General features: G+C 41.1%; 1 protein-coding gene across 1 annotated transcript in view; it reads right to left on the bottom strand.

Annotated features, from left to right (window-relative positions):
• The window catches only part of RBMS3 (RNA binding motif single stranded interacting protein 3), a 688691-nt gene that overhangs the window by 667085 nt on the left and 909 nt on the right, over window positions 1-20697 (bottom strand). The gene's annotated exons all lie outside the window — the stretch shown is intronic.

Below are 20697 nucleotides of genomic sequence, written 5' to 3'. Positions count from 1 at the left end.
TCAAACTAGAACATAGAAGATTTCAGCTCAACATGAGGAGAAACTTCTTTCCAGTGAGGGTGACAGAGCACTGGAACAGGATGCCCACGGGGGTTGTGGAGTCTCCTTCTCTGGAGACTTTCCAAACCCACCTGGATGTGTCCCTGTGCAGACTATCCTAAGTAATCCTGCTCTGGCAGGGGGGTTGGACCTGAGATCTCTTGAGGTCCCTTCCAACCTCTGATATACTGTGAGACTGTGATACTGTGTGAATTACCCTCCCAAAATAAAATTGCCAGACCAGCTCAGTTGGAAAGCAAATGAAGCCATATTTACAAGCAAGACTAAAATAAAAGATGTGGAATACAATGAGTATGTACAAAATATACAAGATTTACATATATTTACAATTTATAAACAACACAAGCATCCCCCTGGACAAAACCAGGGGGCTACTAACAGCTTCCCCCTCCCTGCTCCTTTCCCCCACCCTATACAAGGTAAAAGAGAGAGAAAGAAGAACAGAGATAGCTTGTTAGTACTGAGCCAAGGTCAGCAACAGCCAAGCAAAAACACCAGCAGGTATCTGCTAGAGTGAAAGAAACCGAAAAGAGAAACAATTAGTTTATACAACTAATTTTATGTTAGTTATCAGACCAATGAGATTATTTAGACCTCATCATTCTTTTCCCTTTTATACCCAATGGTAATTTATTTACATTCTACCACTTTTCTACTCAATTTGTGGAGATTTTTCCTAGGCACCAGCCTAAAACTACCACACCTGGTAATGCACCCTCTCCTAATTTAGAAATGGAGCTTTACCACACTGAAATACTGCAAGAGGCTCCACTGCTTGCCCTTCCATTAATTTTGTTACTCTGTGGGATTTTGATCAGCGGCTCTTAACTGATGCACTATGAGCCATGCCATAGTACTCTACGGAGCTAGCTGGCAATGATGCTTAGTTTCTAAATGCTGGTAAGCTCCTGATTATTTAGTTTGTGATTACTTCAGAGTAAAGATCTTACATTTTGGAAAGCCTACATAAATGGTGGGCACTGTTAGAGATAAATAACATACTATAATAATGATTCTTATGATGGTAATATATGATGCACAGCCATTTTCCAGATGCTACAGAACTAATTGTGCTGGCAAGTGAAGCAGCCAAATCCAGAACAGATCCATAAGAGCAATTATCGTTGAACCAATCTCATCAGTGAGAAATGTTTCAGCCCTGCAAACCCTTGTCCACACCAGCATAGGCTTCGTAAAGTTAATGAAACGCAGTCTGCCCCTAAAATGGTTGTAAAATCAAAATAACTCCCATACAGGTGACTCCAATTAATCTGAGTCAGAAAGGGTGTAAGGGAGAGCCAGGACTAAGAACATTTTCGATCAGAGCAAAAAGCAAAGCAGCCTCTGTGCGTAACAAGAGCTGGCTGACATAGACTCCACCCTGACCCAGGAAAACAACGTAGTGGCACAACTGTGTTACTGGAAGTCCATCAGCACCCAAACATCCCTTGTGCCCCCAAGCATTACAGCAAAACTGTCCCCCCTCACCACCTTCCTCATCGGTTTGTTTGTAGGGCAAAGTATTTTTGTTTGTAGGGCAAAGTATTTCTTCATGTAAAGAAGAACCGTGGTCCTCCTCAGGTTTCAAAGAATTAGATGAGGAGGTTGCATGTGCTTTAAGACCAAAAAGGATGACTAGAAGATCTAGTTTCACTCTCTTGAAACCAAAGACTAAGAACTTCACCCAGATACACAATGCGAACAAAACCAAGAGGCTGACTTCCAGCACCTTGCTTCCTAGTCATCGTTTAGCTAATCTTTAGATTTTTCAGTCTTTTTAATCCTCCTTCATAAATTAGGTTGCAATTATTAGCTCTCTAAGCTGTACCGTGTTAAAGACAAATAATGACCTTTAAAATAGAAAGTTTACTTCTACAGACATTCATTGCTACTGTAGCACAGAAGAACTGTTAAGCAGGCCCACCAAATGTTTCACTCCAGCACCTAATTCCAGAGAAGGTAATACTTTACTCAAAGGCTTGGATTAAAAAAAAAAATAAATAAATAAATAAAAATAAAAGGTCAAACACAATTAAGTACCTACTGGAGAAATAACCCACTCAGGTCTATTTGTCAAGTACTGTGAGCAACTTAACCACATACATCATTACGTTCTGAATCCCATTACAATCATATGGCACAAACCTGATTGCAATTACAGTGCCGTAGGCAGAAGTCATTTTAAGCAGAGAATCACTACCCTGGACAAGTTTTATAAATTATTCTCATTGATCATCATTTCCAATTAGAGGAAATAAAAGCAATAAATGGCCACTTTGATGGTGGAAGTGGCTTTTCACCTAGACTCTTTCCCTAACAGATGAGGGTTGAATTTACTGTGACAGCACCTAACCACAATTGGTATGGCCTGTGATTTGATGGTACCAGTGTCAAATCAGCAGCAGGCTGAGTTGGTAAAAGCATTATATGCAGTGCTCATACCAGGAGTATGCTTATTAGTATCCTAGGGAGCTGGAAAACGTAGGCATTTTCCAGCTACCTACTTTACCTCCTGGTAGCTAAGGAAAAAAAAAAAAAAAGAAACATAGCTATACTATTACCTGCAGAGGGATTTTTCACAAGAGCACACATTTTCCTCTTTTATACTATTTTCTTCTAGTTCACGGCTCTCAACTTCATTAATTTCAGCTCCAAAATGTTAGCATTCCAAACAACAACCAACAACCACAAATAAGCAAATCACAGGTAACACCCTCTTCCCCAAACAAAGAAAATATTGTATTTCTCTAACATAATACTGCCTCTTTCAGTTAGCACAGCTGGGTGAAATTAAATATAAAAGTTCTAGTGACTGATTTTGTTACTAATCCTGTGCAACACCTTTTGCAAAAGTGTCAAAAAGAAATATAGTTCAGTCGCTGAATACAGAATGGAAATTATTTACTTTACAATCTAAACTTCTCTATTTACATAAAAATCACCTTGCTACAGCAGAAATGTTAGGCTAACACACAAAATTAATGGAGTCCAAGTGCATATTATTCTAAATGGCTTATTTTATAGCCACAGTATTAGATCTAAATATAAGGCATACACTGATACTTGCAGTATATTTTAACATGCAAACAGTATTTAAAAAAATGCAATAGGTAAGCTTCAGAAAAGGACTTTTCTAAAACTACCAACCTCTCTAAAACCTGTATTTGCACAACAGTCTTGTTTTTCTATTAATATTACTTATCACAGAATTGTCAGGGTTGGAAGGGACCTCAAGGATCATCCAGTTCCAAACCCCTGCCATGGGCAGGGACACCTCACACTACATCAGGTTGCTCACAGCCACATCCAGCCTGGCCTTGAAAACTTCCAGGGATGAGGCTTCTACCACCTCCCTGGGCAACTTGTTCCAGTGTCTCAACACCCTCATGGGGAAGAACTTTTTCCTAATATCCCAACAGAATCTACCCACTTCTAGTTTTGCTTCATTCCCCCTAGTCCTAGCACTAGTCACTCTTTCTAACACATGCCTCAACTGTCTATCCATGAAGGAAATTAATCACTACAGCTTTTAGTTACAGGGCCTGACTTCCTAATGCCAGCTGCAATGCTCCTGGTTCCACCTCCAGCACCACCTAGCACAGGGGGCTTCCATTAGGCTGTGCCATTAGCCAGGAGCTCTCTGGAGAGCTCTGCTTCCACCAGGAAGAGCCACAACCATGAGCTGCAAGAAGTGCCAGCTGGGGAGAGAAATGCATTGCTGCCTCTCTTTAACAGGAGAAGTTGCTCCTCCACACAGCTGGAAAGCTGCTCTCAGGCTCCCCTTTGGAGCCAGCCAGGAGACAGCAGTTCTTGTTCACCAGGAATTACTTGTTTGCTTTCAAATTCCTTTTTGAAGCAATATTTTAGCAAACAGAATACAATTTTAAAAGATGCTGTGCCATATAGCCGGGAGAGACTGCAGGCTGCTCTTCTGGGAGCAAGGTGCTCCCTCCACTTCTCTACAGCTCAGGGAAACTGGCATTTGTGCTAGCAGCAACCATAAGCCTGAGAAACATGGCATTTTCACCAAGGAGGTCTTGGGGCCAGGGCTCCAGGAGGGCTAAACACTCTGCTGGCAGCAATGATGCTGTGGTCTGAGAAACCAGCTGCCTTTCCAGACCTAACTTGACGCTTTCAAATATCTAGGCTTTTTGCTGAGGACCTAAGAGTTAAGTGCCATTTACTGCTGGGACTTCAGAGTGCAAGGATATACGGATTTTCTGCAAGAAATAACTTCAAGCAACAACTTCCCCTTCAGCCTGCCATGAGTCCAGATGCAGCTGCAAGAACTCGTCTTGGACTTACTGAAATTAGATCAAATCTGAAATGTTTTAAATGAAATCTTTTTGGAAAATCCTTTGACCGGCTCTCTTCCCCCACTGACCCAGCAACTCTACCTCAAATTCACCACGTCTAATGAAGCTGTGTCCTCAGAATTTCACAAAGAAGGATTAGAAGAAATAGAGAGGAGAAAGAAGCAGTAGGAAAAAAAAGTTAATCTCAGCTTTCTCTTGGCCAATGCCTGACTCTCATATTAACGAATAACAATAGAATAACAATAAACCAAAACAAACATAGTTCCTCTGTGCACAGAAGGTACTTCTCAGCCTTTGAATAGGACTGAGTCATTCCCAACAACCTGTAACCCTGTGGAGTTCATGACAGTACTTACAGAAGACACAATAATGAGCAATGTCAGATCTGCACATCAAAGTCTTTCCACCATAGTGCAATTCATCTACTGAAACTGTAGGCATGATTAAGGATGGCAGTGTGTGAGGGTAGATGAGAGGGACAAAGTCAATCATTAAATGCCCTTTGACTTGACTTGTGACCCCATTCCTCCATAAACAGCAAAGAGTGAGAGAATTTGTGTGTGGATTAAACAACCTGGCAGGGTTAGCTGACCATGTTAGACAAAGAAATGGCATCCTGTACACGTTCTTGGGCTGCCACAATGGGCAGGCTGTAGCAGCCACACAGAAGATTCACAGCTGGATCCCAGAACAACCTAGCTGCCTACCTGGGGAGATGATTACACTTCTTCCACAGGTAACAAAGCAGCAGCTGCTGACTAAGGAGAGCCAAGAGGCAGCAACAACACCCTTCCTGTCTGCTTCAGAGCAGTAAGGAACAAAAAGGCAGGAACCCACATGAAAAAGAAGTCACTTTACAGACTCTCTTCTGTGTAGCACACAGCTCTCCAGGCTGAACTGAGACCAACCCAGAAAGGCTGGTTAACTCCACATTGCAGTCTTTCCCATTGCCTTCACAAATCCAGCTCAGAAGCCCGATTCCAGGCTCCTCTGCTTTGATCAGCAAAATATATTCTATTTAAGCTCTAGAAACTGTGTTCAAGAGGTGTCTTGGTACGTTGAAGAGAATAAAGTCACCAGAGTGAAGCAGAAGGGCATCTTTGTTTTTCTGCTCTGTCTGCACTGCTTCTTTACAACTATTTACAAAGGGACCCTAGTCCATTCGAATTGCAGGTACAACCACGAACAGAGCCACCTTGTCCTACAACGAATTTCCTTTCCCAAGGACCCAGCATTAAGCAACACTGAGAGTTCTCCAGGCCTGTCCTTTTTCATACTCTGGTAATCAGACACAGGTACTTCCTGCTATCCAAGTATGTGGGAGAGACAGTCATCTTTACAAATTTGCCACGTTTTCTCATTAGAAACACTAATGAAACTGTAACAGAGCCTGTTATAGACATTAAGGCATAACCAGACATGATGAACTTTTGGAAGGAAATGAGTACAACTGTGGTGATCTGTACTGGAAAAAAACAATTGCTACTGGAGATCTACCCAGCCCAAATCCTGCAACCAAAAGATTGCACCAGCAGCTGCATATAGGAAAGACATGGGAAAAAGTCCTTCTGACATCACTAATAGCAGAGAAGTTTGAACCAAAGAGGCTTTTACCATCTCCACCACTCTTTTTCCTTTTCAATCCCTGCCTTTGCAGGTGGATACCTTTGTTATCCACATAAACAGCTACACATTGGTGCTTAGCTTTCTAAGCCTTCACATGCTCTCGCACCACCAAGCTGCAGAGCTCATCTTCAGTCAAACTTTCTCCTCCAGTTAAATCAAGCTTAACCCTAACCTGCACATAAATCTCTATTCCTCTGGAGTCCCATTAAACTCTTGTCCTCAGAGATAGCCAAGGAGTTCCATCTGTAAGTAGTTCACTGCATGGCAAAGCGTTTCATTTTACTTTCTTTTGACTCTGCCACTTTAAAGTTTCACTGAATTCTCCTTGTTCTTCCCTGGCAGCAGAAGAGCATTTCTTGCTCTCTAAAGCCTGTGCCATCATTGTCTGTAACCTTTTATCATCTCACTTCTGATTCATCTGATTCATCTCCTCTCCAAGGTAAACAGTCCCAATCTTCTCAGTCTTGTACTAGATGAAAGTCTTCCCTTGTCTGTTTAAAAACTGATTTAGGTAAACAGTTAAAAACTTACTCTGTTGTCTGAGCTTAAACCTGTAAATTGCCCATTCATATTAATTTTTTATTAGCTAGGTTTAACTGAATTACGTGTATCCACACAGGATTTTTCACCAAACTCCTAACATCAGTTTAAAATCACACAATTTGATAAAGTAAAGCAAATGAAAATGTAGTTAGACCATAGCTACTTTCTGATCCACGAGGACTTCCAAGAAGAATCCAGACAGTGCTTGGGGAAAGGACATATTTCAGCAGACCCCTCAGAGAGAGTAATCTCCATTATCCCGATATTCATGAAGCTCCCATGCATGGCCAGGAGTGATTCTTCTGAAATATTTTCCATCAGCAACACAGGGATTTGTTACAGAATTAACTTAACACGTTTTACCTTGATAGCACCTCCGCTGGCAGGAGATAGCTTGTTGCCTGGGAAAGTCAAATTGCTATTAAAGCACAGATTTTAATTCGGCTGCAAGTGAGCTGTTCCATTGTACCCAGAACACAACAGAGAGATAATGAAATCTGCTATAAAAATTAATTTCAAAAGTACAAAATACATGCATTGTTAGAGTTTAAACAAAGGACATTTGCTAGTCCATCCCAAGGCTTAGCTGCATTCAAAAATCCAATGAAAGCTGGCTTTTACACACAGAGGCACACACACATTTGCTCATGGAATAAAAGTTTTAAATTATGGCTACTAAATGTGTGGCATTTCTTAATGATAGCATTCATTGTTATGCTCATAATAACACATTTGACAGAGAGGGGAAAAAAAAAGAATTTATTGAAAAGCTGCCAATGGATTTTAATAAAAAAGTACTTTCCAATAGAAAGCAACATCCGTATCTACTAGTCTACAAAGTGCTGGAGTACGTCACAAGGAATTTAGAGGCACTATTTTGCAATAGAAACTTATGGAAAGTTACAAAGAAGAAAACAATTCTGAAAATCGAATATACAGGTCACTGAATTGAAAGACAGTAATTTCCCATGTTAGCATTATGATCTGTTATACAGGCACACAAATCAGCATGCAAATCCAGACTTCACTTACTGTGTATTTTGCCTTACTTAATTTAAAATGAAAAAGACTGAACACCTCCTGCCTTCCACTTCACCTATGACGTTGTTGCTGCCAAGGGGCCCTCATAAAGGTGCTTCCATTAAGGCTAATCACAGAGAAGAGGTGTGCACATAAACACAAGAGAACTAATGCTCAGGTTAGAGAGAGCAGCCACCAAGGTGCCTGCCAAGTTCACCTCTATTCACACAGCAATTGTTGTGCTCCCTGGAAGGCTGACTAGACCCATCACCATCTCTAGTTATCCCCCACTGAATAATTTTCAAAACTGGTAAATAATACAGCTAATATAAAAGGAGAGCATGTCTGATAATGCAGCCTCATAGACCTCACTTGCACCACATGCACACACACGGTGAAAGCAGCTGAAAGACACAGCCAGTCCTGGTCACTGCTGTAGCTGCAGTCCTGGCAGAGATGCCCCTTCAGATTTCTTTGTGTCCACCCCATGTATGTGTCCATTTGGCAGTGCCCTGTAACTTTTACTCCTCTTTTCCCACAGGGAAAAACCTCAGCAGCCTTCTTCCTTGTGCTGCTCCCTGCCAGCAGGACATGCTAGCTGGTTGGGCAGAGCTGCTGTGAGAAAGGCTTAGGCAGAGCCCCATTTAGCTTCAAAACACCTTCCTGCCAGCTCACTTCCCCTGCCAAAATCCACTATCTACAGCTTTCAAATGCCTCCCCTTCATAATCACACCTCCTACTATTCTGAAGACTACTTTGTGGGAACACTGAATGTATTTGTTGGCTCACTGGCCCCTAGCACGCTGACTGCTCATTCAGTAACATTCACACAAGACTGGAAAAGACTTGTCATCCTCTTACTATTGGGCACTCTGCTGCTAGCTTACTACTGATTTCCTCTGCAGCACAGGTCCAAATTGGATGTTGGACACAAAAAAAATGCCAGTAAAAGCTCCGGTTCACAGTCAGGAACCAGTCACTGGACACAGGCCAAAAGCAGACATACACACAGTGGCTAATGACCATTGACACAAGGTTTGCCATGAGTAAGCTCTTCCCCACTCATCTTTTTGTCACTATTTGAAAGGTGCTAACATCCTACAGTGATGGGATTAGTCAAAACCTTGGGTATGCATTAGGACAAACAAATTCTTTTGCTTACATAGCCAGGTCTTCTCGGGAGGAAATTCCGGCAGAGATCACACAGCCTACAGTATAACTGTTTCCTGGCTGGCTAAATATTCAGGCAAGGAAAGAAGGGATTTAAGTCTGCCTGCTCAATAGCACATCTGCCTCCCAGAGCCATTCTTTTCACTGTCTGCTTCTGGACTGACTTGATTAGGCTCGAGGTGAGGAGAAAGTTCTTCATGGAGAGAGTTGTTAGACGTTGCAATGTGCTGCCCAGGGAGGTGGTGGAGCCACCATCCCTGGAGGTGTTCAAGAGGGGATTGGACGTGGCACTTGGTGACATGGTTTAGTAGTCATGAGGTCTTGGGTGACAGGTGTCATCATGGACTTTGATGATCCTTGAGGTCTTTTTCCAACCTTATTAATTCTGTGATTCTGTGACTCTCCTGGACTCAGCAGAGCCACATCAAATACACCTGAGACTTTCCTGCCAGGGGCCCAAATTGTCAGCTAAAGTAATCACCAAAGTCACCAGAAGCCACACAGGGAGGGTAAAGTGGGACAACCCAATATGCATACTTTCAGTTGACATATGGTAATTTTAAAGGGGTTGGCATGCTGCAGCAATTATTAAAAGGCTGAGGCTCAGCTGAAAGAGCTGACAGTTGGAAGTCACAGCCCAGCACAAAAGAGAGAAAATGAAAGCAAAACATGACTGAACTGTTCCTGTGTGACCTGCCCTAGGTGACCACTTTCTGGCAGGGGGGTTGGACTCGATGATCTCTGGAGGTCCCTTCCAACCCCTAACATTCTGTTCCCTTGTGTGTTCATACTTGTTGACAAATATATTTGTAGGTATGAAAATTCAGCCCCTTCTTAAGAATGCCATCACCAGCTGCTGCTAAAAAAGGAACCTGACTCTATTACAGATGTGTTACGGACGTTCCTGCAAAAGCAAGAGGATAAAGCATTCTTTTCTTATAAATTTGTTGTGCAAGCTAAGGCTCTAGCATCAACAGAAACATTTGGCATTGTTATGCATCCCTTCTACATAGGAAGAAAAAAGGAGACCACTCGAAATTTCAGCTATTGCATTATAATTAAATAACACTTTTAAAATATCACTAAAGGAAAATGGCAAGTCTGCTGATGATTTCAACTTTAAAATATGTTTTCTTTATAAGAGGCTTCAAAGCCATTGTTCAGTTATTACACTAGCACTTTATAGGAACTATCTGATACCAAAAAGTGCTTTAGGTTAGGTAACACATCCCCAGCACACTTTTGCTGAGTTCTAAGACTGTTTTTTGATATAGTAGGAAATACAATTTTACACTATTAAAACATTTTACTGAATGCTACATGAACATGTAAGTATACAGGTTGCAATGCTTACTGATAGCATAAGGGTGAGTTTCAAGAGAATGGGGCCACACTCTTTTCAGTGGTGCCCAGTAACCTGTTCAGTTCCATCTGAACAGGAGGAAAAGCTTCTTCCCTTTGAGGGTGCTGCAGCACTGGAACAGGCTGACCAGAGAGGCTGTGTAGTTTCCTTCTCTGGTGACTTTCCAAACCCTCCTGGACACAGCCCTGCACAACCAGGTAAATCTGCTTTAGCAGGGGGGTTGGACTAGATGCCCAGAGGGCCCTTGCAACCCCTACCATTCTGTCATCCTGTGACTGCTGCTTTATCCATTTTCTGTTGTTTTGGCTTTTAAATATAAGTTCTGTTATTCTTACCTTATTCTTTATTCTTCTTGTTATTCTGTTACTTTTATTCTTCTGTTACTCTAACTGTTGGACATATGCTTTTCCCCCATTATTTTATGCACCACTATAATACAACAGGTCTTGGTTGGAAGCAGATCTTAGTATTTTCTACCTTTACTCTGCACAATATATATATACATCTTTGTTTGTGCACAGAGTAGCTTGGAGCACAGGGCATTTCTGTAGTTATCATTTGGTACCTCACCTTTTAAATTCTCTGCAGTAATCTCCACATCACCTTTCAGAGGTCCTGAACCTGAGTGCTGAAGTCCTGTCCTCTTCCTCACAGTCTTCTGGGTAGCTGTGATGGTCTCTGGTGCAGCATGAGAACGGAACTCAAGATGTACAACAAAGCAAGGACCACACTGCATGCTGAGACTATTGACACCACAGAACTGTGTGTCAATAGGTGTAACTGCTCTGACCTGCATCTGAAAAATGGCAAGGTTCTACCTATGACAGATCCATCCACAACTTTCCTTTCTGTAGGTGACAAACAAGTCACCTCATTCAGCAAATAAGAGAGAAATGCCTCAGCCACCTGTTAAGTGTTGTATCACTGTGTGTTCCTGCCCCTAGTTCTTAATAATACAGTACACAATACCTAATGCCTGTTATCTATGGTTATCTCATTTTAACAGCCCTGGTTTCTTCCAGTTATCATCAAGCTGTAGATGTATGCCTAAGAGGTGTCATGAAGTGATCATAGCTAGCATGAACAGAGATTTGTGAAATGCAGGCTGGCACTGCAGTCAGGTGTCTTTAAGTGGGGCTCTGCTTGTGCCTGCAGACAACGTTGGGTGTTAAGGATAGTTCTTAGCCACAGTCTACGGCACACTACGATCCAACAGACAGCCTGTTGTGAGGAAATCTTGCTTCAAAGCAATAGCTGCTAAGCACAGTTGTGACTGCATTACTTGACCTTAGTAACTGTTCTGTATGCAAAAGGATATGACTATGAAACAGTAACTAAAGAGAGAAAAATGCTGAGTCTTATTAGCAGGCAGAAGAATGTGCATAGCAGAAACCAGGCCAGACAGAGAAGTCAGAGCTTTGTTCCTGCCCCGAGCAATATTTCCCAACACTCAGTAATTCCAGTTCTGATGTAGATCTGGCTCATTATGTCATGACAGTCCTGTGGTATGGCTCTTCCTGGAAAGACTCCCTGAGTCACGTTGACCTTGATTGTCTCTGACTCTGTAATCTCCACATGGCTTCTCTTAGAACTGATTCATCATTTATTTATCATCTGCACCGGGTATGCCCTCTTCAAGAGGTAAGTTCAAGAAGTGGCACTTTTGGTTCCCATTTTGAAGTCTAACAAGGCTACATGTTGCGTAAGACCACAACAGCAGGTGACAGTAAACTTGACCACATTAGCCACTTCTCTTCTGTGGGAGGCAGCTAAAGTCAGGTTTGGCATGAATGTCTGACCCTTTGTTACCACCTTGCTCCTCTTGCCCTCTTGAAAACCTATATGGCTTTCCTTCCCATTCAGCTTGCTGGTTTCCTTCTTTTTCCCTATAGAAACACATGTATGGCCTCCTCTAAAATTTAAGTGTTCTCTGCTTAAACAAAATTTCCCCACATGCACAACAGGCACACTTTAACTAAAGTGACTACAGAACATCTGTGGATGCCTGCCTTTGACATCATGTCAGCAAGCTCACTGATTCCCTGCATCCATGCTAACAGCCACCTGATAATGGTGTGTCATTTCCTGTGTCACACTGTGTGCACATGGATGTAGATGACAGTGTGGGTGGTAGCTGCTCCACTCAAAGCAGAAGTCAGTTGTATCACTTGGAAATTTCAGCATGTCTCCCTGAGACAGTAAAGTTGAAACACACTTCCAGTTATAAATCAGTTCAAACACATACACAATTCTCATTCTCTAAAATGGACTCTTACTAGATCAGGGAAAAATTAGTCTAAGAGTACATCATTTGAGAGTCATAGAAGAAATAAGACAGGAGGAAAAAAAAGGGGGATTTTTTCACTTCTAAGATCTTTGGGGATATCACTTCTAGCCTGTCATATCTCAAAGATTACTGTATCTGCTGGCTTCGGCAAGAACTTGCCGTTCCCTTTTATTAGACATGAAGCAATAGGTGGGAGAGAGTGAGCCAATTAATTATTAGAAGTGGTTTTCATATACCTTGAAAGTCTGTATGTCCTCAAAGCACGCTCAATAAAGTTAACAAGGCTAACCAGGGCACTGCAAGAGGTCTCTGAAGGCCAGACAGGCATTTTGCAAACTCTGAGAGATTCTGTTGTGTGCTTCCTTAACTCCGCATGGACCCCAACACACACTTCATAAAGTTCCTTCATCTCAAAATAAGAACCTTGCAAACTCCTTCCAGTCCTACACAAGAGTTGCTGTTTTCAATTGGCTTTCCAGCAAAGACTCCCTCTCTGCTCTCTTCACCTTAAGAGCAGAAGTTGTTTACATCCTCCCCCCACACAACATGCTCACCTGCCCCTCTGTGGGGACTTGCAGCTATCCTTCCTGTCTCCTGTCCGATTCACATGGTGACTACCTCAAGGCAATAAGGCACTCCTTTTGAACTCTCAGTAAAGCACAGTATATATTCATTATACTACAGCTAATAACAAATTACTACTAAATATAACAGCTACAACAATTAGTTTTTTAGTAGATGCTAGCCCTTTAACTTGAGGCTTATCTCGAGCATGGTAGTTTGGATCCAAAGTGGGATTTTCTGCTATGGACTCCTGCAAACATGTACAGACTCAGTAATATCCTCAGTGAGACAATCATCATTAGTTAATAGCAAAGAAGAGGTGACAGTGGTGCTTAAGGCACCTGATGAAATCAATTAACACAGAACCTATGCTAATGGAACAGACATAGTTTCCACTCCATTTTATTTTCTACTCCCCAATCAACGACAACAATCCTTCACAGGTGGTCTAGAACTAAATGGGGAAATACTTATTTCATCTACCTGCAGTATTTTTTGTTGTTGATCACATTATCACTGCAAATGACTTGTGCAGAATATATTTGGGGAAAGAATAAACTCTGAAACTCTAGGCCAGGGTGTTCAATGCAATGAACTCAGAAGGCCATGAACAGCAAGTACATTAACCAAGCTTTGGGCTGGAGTTTGTAATTTTTATTTACCCAACACTTGCTTTTCAGTCAAGGAAACTATTTCTGTTTTGCTTCTGCAATGTAATAGTAAAACATGTAACGAAAACAACAGCTGCATTTAAACACATGGCAGAAGCCATTAGGCATTAAAGAATTACTCTTTTTCTAGTAAATCCTGGCTAACAAATTTTATACATACAGACTGTCCTCGTCCATACGGTGAGCCAAACCTTGTCTCATTTTATCCCAGTTAAGATGCACTGCTTACTATAGTTTCTGAAATAATGCAAATTCCCCATATAGCCCAGAATGCAACGTGGGGAAATGGAAACAAAACAGTCTTCATTATGGACAGATGAGAATTCCAGAGCCACAGAGAAAGGATGAGGAGTGAGGAAGTAAGAAACTACTTAATATCTGTAACGTCTTTAAGACTTGTTCTTTTCTGTCCTACATATTTAAGCATCACATTAGAACCTGGTTTGAACAATTACTTTTATGGAAATTATTAACAGTACCACAGTATATCAGAGGTTGGAAGGGACCTCAAGAGATCATCAGGTCCAACCCCCCTGCCAGAGCAGGATCACTTAGGGTAGTCTGCACAGGAATGCATCCAGCTGGGTTTGGAAAGTCTCCAGAGAAGGAGACTCCAAAACCCCCCTGGGCAGCCTATTCCAGTGCTCTGTCACCCTCACTGGAAAGAAGTTTCTCCTCATGTTGAGCTGAAATCTTCTATGTTCAAGTCTGAACCCATTTTTCCTTCTCTTATCACTGTGAACCACCAAAAAGAGCCTGGCCCCCTCCACTTGACACCCACCCCTCAGATATTTATAGACATTGACTAGATCCCCTCTCAGTCTTCTCTTCTCAGTAGTGTCCCTCTTACCACTTTTCTGATTTAGAGCTGCAGTCCTACTTTCTTTACTCTTTAGGTATTTTCTGAGGCAGGGTGTTAGAAACTAGTGATTATTGAGGCTGTGCAACTTTTTGTACACTTACCAGACAATTACTACTGACAGCTAGTCAGTACAAAAATCTACCTAGCACAAACTGCTGGGAAATAATCCCACTCTCTATGTCAGCAACACGACTATAGCCAGGCAGAGAATATGGAACCACACAAAAACTGAACCAGTTTGTACATCAGTACCTATATATCCCTCTTATCTCTGAGCAATTAAGCAAACCTTAACCTCAGTATGGTAAGAATGACTGTGCTGTTAAGGGTGCAGTAAGCTTTTACAACAGACAGAGATGGTATAAAAACACTGTGAGCATCTAGCAAAACACTGGGAATAGCATGCAACAACATGAGTATTGTTCTTGACTAGCTTCATTGATTACCCATTGTTTGAAGCCTCAGATTTGTTACAAGCTGGCACTCTTGGACAGGAATTCCCCTGAATCCTGGGCTTGAGAACAAGCTGTGTAAATGAGAAGGATACGGCATGCACTGGCCAAGCCCTGTCATGTGCAGTCCTGAAGAGGACTGCTTTCCAGTCACAGTACACAGGACAAACACATACCACTACAGCTCAGTAAAGGCAATGTCCCCACTGCTAAGGGAAGGTAACAAAGCCCTTTACAGTGCTGCATCTTCTTCCAAGTAGAAATCCTCACAATCCTTCAACAGCCAAGACAAATTTGCCTCTGGCCAGAGAGCCAGTTCTGTGTCTTCTGCACATAAAATTTGTGGTTGTGCTTTTTCAATGACTCAAGAGCCTTGTTTAGCTCCCACCCATGATGTTCATTGTTTATGTCCCTGGATTTGTTACCTAATCAACTACATATGCACTTAACTTCAACTCTAAGTTGCTAACTCTTTTCACAAAATCTCTGCATTACAATGAATATTTCTAGGTTTAGCCCTGGAACCAGAGTGTGATCAGCTTTTCAAGCTTCATCTACTTACTGATCAGTTGGTTGAAAAATTTAAACAGCTGTTTGCTCTTAGCCAAAACATTTGTCACGTAATTTGTTTAAGGGAAGAGCTATTTCAAATACCATCTTCTTCATTCAGAAGTCTCATTATTGGGTAAGATTCTAAAGAATCATTCACATGCACTATCATGTATATTGTTTCAGTACAGACACAGACAAAATGCAGAAATCAATTCCTCCCTCTCTAACTTTATGCTTTAACTCTAACATCAAACCACTGCTGGACCCCAGTCTCCACATAGCAGATTCTCAATAAGCAAATAAAGACATTTTAAGTGTGCATTTACTTAAGGTAGATTCTTTCCTGTATCGGTAAAAGGAATTCTCAGAATACAAGGTAGAATAATTTTGGAGCTATGAAAATTATGAGGTCTGATTCCCCATATATATTCTCCTTATGGTTTCTCTGATGTCTAATAAAATATGAGTTTATTAGTCTTGCCTTCCTTTCAGGTACTAACAGTTTGTCTCTTTCTCTCTATTCTTATCTTCTGCTTATTTTTGTAATAAAGGCACAATCCTAGTTTCATCTAAGGTGAGAGAAGGCAAGAGAAGTAGGAGAGGCAGAGTACATCTTACACATGGAAATGCAAAAGCAAACCTTCCTGCACAGCAAGGCTTTCAGCTCACAGTCAATCTCCTCTGTTTTGATTTTTCTTTTAATTTGATTTTTTTTGTACTCCTCAAAGCAGCTGGCCTTTGACCTTGCCCAGTGAAACAGGTTAATGGCATGGTTAATAGCTTTGCTGCCCACAGCAACAATAGGACCCAAGAACCCAAACCTCTCTTCCAGAGAGACCTGCAAGGCATTGAGGCTCTGGGCAGCCATTCTGAGTAGATGTGTCTGGGAGCCTCCCCACTACACCATGAATTAGAGCCTAACCTGGAGCTGTGACTTGGAAGTCTGCAGGACAAACATCTGAATATGAGGGACTCAGCACATCCTGGGTCTGTGGCTTAGGGACAGATTCACCATTCAGCCAGCCAGAAGGCTCTGGGAGCTCTGGAAGAACAGCATGTTAGTGCAGAGTAAGTTTTTTTCCAGACCATTTCATCATGAAGATATTGAACTATGTAAATCAATACCAATATCATGATGGCCCAGCATGGAAAGGAGCAAGTTAAGAATGAAGCATAGGTGCTTTAAAGTGGACCTGAATAGACAGAGTTGATGTTACTGAGCTGAGGAATGATTTCTGAAACATTCTTAGTACTGAGTTAGAGAAGACCCCATTATTCTCCAGCTCTGTCCACACTTTAAAGAGACGCTGAAACTTCTGTCTGACATCAAACTCTCAGAATATCAACAGCCACAAGTAAAATCTTCTGACATTTCTGAGTGGCTAAGAATTTGTCCATCCAGACAATGGCTTGACCTTGACTATTCATGCTGGCTTTACATCTTGGTAGGACCACAGTCTATGATACATGTGGCATAAAGCCTTCACTACTTGGAAACTCCAGCTAATACAAAGTGTCACATTTCATAAGATTAACAGAAGCTGCTATCATCAGCAGCTGGGACTGTTGTCTACCTTTGCTCTGCACTTATACACTACTGATTTTAGTTTCAGCTTTTAGATCTTAACTTCAGGTTGCTCAGTGGGCTGGGTCAAGTTAATCTGAAAAAAAAAAAAACCAACACCTGAACCTCCAGAGAAAAGGCAGTGGTTGACAACTACTCACCTGTGCACAATCTGTCTAGGGTAACATAAACACATCTGATCTGCCACTGCAGTGATCTGCCCCCCATCTCCCCATCATCTGCTTCAAGCATCAACTGCATTTCTTAAGTCTTCTCTTCTCTAAATCTAAATACATAGTAACATATGGGTTCCCAAACCAAATAAAACTAAATACATAAGACAAATTATTTTTAAAAAAAATTGCCACCTGACCTACCACTTGTGGAGGATGAATGAAGAGCCACAAAAGAAGGCTTTCAGAGGCTGATGATTAGGTCATGTGTACAGTAGAACAGAATTTCTGAGTTAATACCAAGTGCCTTCCCCCAAAGCACTCAGCTTTTCCCCTCTAGAAGCTCACTCCTGGGAAGCACTTTGACACTGTGCTGTTACAGGTGAGAATTCTGGGAAATGACAAATAAGCTCACAAAACACTTCAGAACTCTTATATCAAACACCGGCAAATTGGTTTTGAACCAGAATACAATGTACTCAGCCCAGATGGGCTTGCTTTTGCTCTAACCTTGGCATGCTCATTTCCATGTAAATACAGAGAAAGTTCTTCACCTTGGAGCTATTTCACACGGGGTTTGTATCTGCAATGTAGGTATAAAGGGAAAGCCCTGGGTGTGCTTGTAAATCATTTTGGCTAAACAGTTTGAACAGACCTCAGACAGAGAGAGAGTTCTCCTCAGTGAAAAACAAAATAAAATGCTCTTATTTGTATATACAAGATTACATTACCAAATCCATACCTAGGATCAACTTTTGGAGGACTTGGGGGATAACACAGTAGTTTAGAAAATGGAAACACTTGTAACAGTCTGCTTGCAGCCAAGTGCTTTAAAGTTCTAACTCTGGGTACCACTCCTGAGAAAACTATGATCAGCTGTGCCAAAAGTCACCCACAATCACCAATTTGCAATAGAATGGTAGAGCTGCCTTCAACTTGCAAAGTGCTCTTCACACCACATCCTTGCAAGGATGCTACCACTCCAATATCAGCTGGAATGAACTCTTGGTAAAAATTCTGGGCTTGCAGCCCTTTGTACAAGTCACAGAGTGGCAAGACAGCATGACAATCTACCCCCACAACATGTCATGGGCATCAGCTGCACCTCCTGCTGGGAATAAACAGCCAGGTTTGCCTGTTGTTCTGTCCCTCAGTCATTCACTTTGCCATACTGGTGAATGCCAGCATGGTGCTGTATATGGGGTGAGACTCACATGCTTTTAGCTAAAATAACAGAAAACGCTGTAGGAGTTTTCTCCTACATTGTACGAGAAAAAAACATCTTCTGAAGTGTTTTGCTTTAAGAGAAAAAAAAAAAAAGTATCCTTATGGAATCAGTTGTCTTCTACTCTACTATTTCTGCTTAATTTTCTCCCACCTAAATGGCAACTATGCTTTAAAGCACTGAGGACTGTATACTTAATAAATTATAAAGTCAATCTTCATAATTTCTCTTCTCATAAAATTGGTCAGACACGGTTTCTACATCAAAAGATATATGGGAGGCAACCTAGGCCCTCCTCCAACAAAGCACTTAAACATACCCTTCAACATGTCAGCATTCCAGCTGAAGACAGTGAGCTATATTTCAAGTTATGCACGTGTTTCATAATTGTATTGAAGTTCAACATGAATATACATCAGAAAAAAAAAATCCTCCAAGATTCATAAAATTGACGCTATGGTAGTACCTTCTACTGAAATCCCACAGAATTAGGAAGATCCTTTCTTTGATTAATTCAGAAATGTTCCTCTTGGAGGCAATGACAAAAAAAAAAAACACGCAACAAAAAATAGCTTTATTAGAGCATAAATTTGACCCATCTCCCTTCAGATAAAAGCAAAATTCTTTTAACTCCAGTGGAACTCAGTGATAAAATAGAGACTTTTTAACACTTGAAGGGTGATCCCAAAACACAAGTCCTGATAGTGGAATCATGAAATATTGTAACATCTTAATATTTAGTTACTGTTCAGTATACACATGCCAGGAAATCAGATTCTAATGTCCTTTACAATTTCCAGGTATCATGTTTACAGTTCTGGGATGTAGCAGTGTGCCTCTGATACTTGTTTAAGGGTCAAATAAACAATGGTACTGTTATCTCACTCTATTTAGAAAGGTCTTAGATGAGGTTTCCAGTAATTCTTGGGTTTTGCTTTGTGGCTGGAATATTTTTTTAACAGTAGTGTTGGGTTTTACAATCACTTTAGTGAGTTTTCACCTTCTCATCACGTTTATGGTGCCACTCTTTTACCAGATATCTGAAATACTTCTGCACTAGTAAGAAGTACTGGTTGTCCTGGGACAGAATTCAGAAAAAAATCCATCCATTTAGGGAGGGTTGAAATATCACAACACTTCCCAAAAAAACACAAACTAAGCATTGCAACTGCCTTGGCAATAGTATGCTTGGAAAAGTGACCAAAAAAAAAAAAACCTAGTACTTTAGTTTCTGGCAAATACAGGATAAAATGCTGCAATGCTGATCTCTCTAACCATATTAATTAGTCACATCACAGATCCTCAGGCCTTCTCTAGTGTTCATTCACCTCCATCCACATCTTCTTGGCCTTCCTCATGTCCACAGTTTGGTCAAACATCAGACAAACTGTGTGAAGGTAAGTATTGAGCATGGATTTCTGCTGATAACATGGTTTTTAAATGCTCAAGGCACTGGCACAACCAACTCATGTAAATGGCAGCCGTGGCTCTACATTTTAATTATTTTGAACTAAAAGCATTCTAAGTAACGATGCAAGGAAAGTGATTCTAGAAACAATCACATACACACAAATCATTTAGCTATCTACAGTAACATGCAGTCATGGCAGAATGAAATATTCATTAGCTCAGGGGAGATGCAATTCTGTGCTCATCTATCACAATATGTAAATCACTAGTTATCATTTTAAAAATAAAACCCTTGAATCCACTTTATTAAGCTATCCATGCCCTGTTTCAATGATCAGTCGATACTCTCTTTTATTTGAAACAATAGGATACATTTTACCAAACAGTAACAGACCTAAAAGTGTAAGGTGTAAATACTACAAACTTGGGGTGTTTTGCAGTCAGATACCTTTTTTTTTTTTTCAAAATACCTTCTATTTCTCATGAAAATTGCAACTCTAGTAGTGCAAATATGTGGTGTGACATTGTTGTTGCATTAATCCATTTCACTGCTGGTTTACACTCTTCCATTGTGTCACCGTTCTCATACATTTCTAACAAAACCAAACTATAGCACAACTAGTTGACCAAACACAGCTCAAATCCAGTACATAGTAACATTTCTTTTCTTCATTCACGGTAGGACTGTAATCTGTTTTGGGGTATCTGTGCATTCAAAGAAATACTCGGATTCCAATAAAATATAAACGGATGTTTTACGGTCTAGCACACACGGATCGGTTCTCGCAGCAATAACCGTATGACATGAAACTTACACATTTATCAGCCTCTGACTGTTA

This window comes from Indicator indicator, chromosome 11, assembly GCF_027791375.1.
Source record: "Indicator indicator isolate 239-I01 chromosome 11, UM_Iind_1.1, whole genome shotgun sequence".
Taxonomy (NCBI): Eukaryota; Metazoa; Chordata; class Aves; order Piciformes; family Indicatoridae; genus Indicator; species Indicator indicator.
Note: the sequence above shows the minus strand (reverse complement) of the source record. Positions and strands in the feature narration are given on the sequence as shown.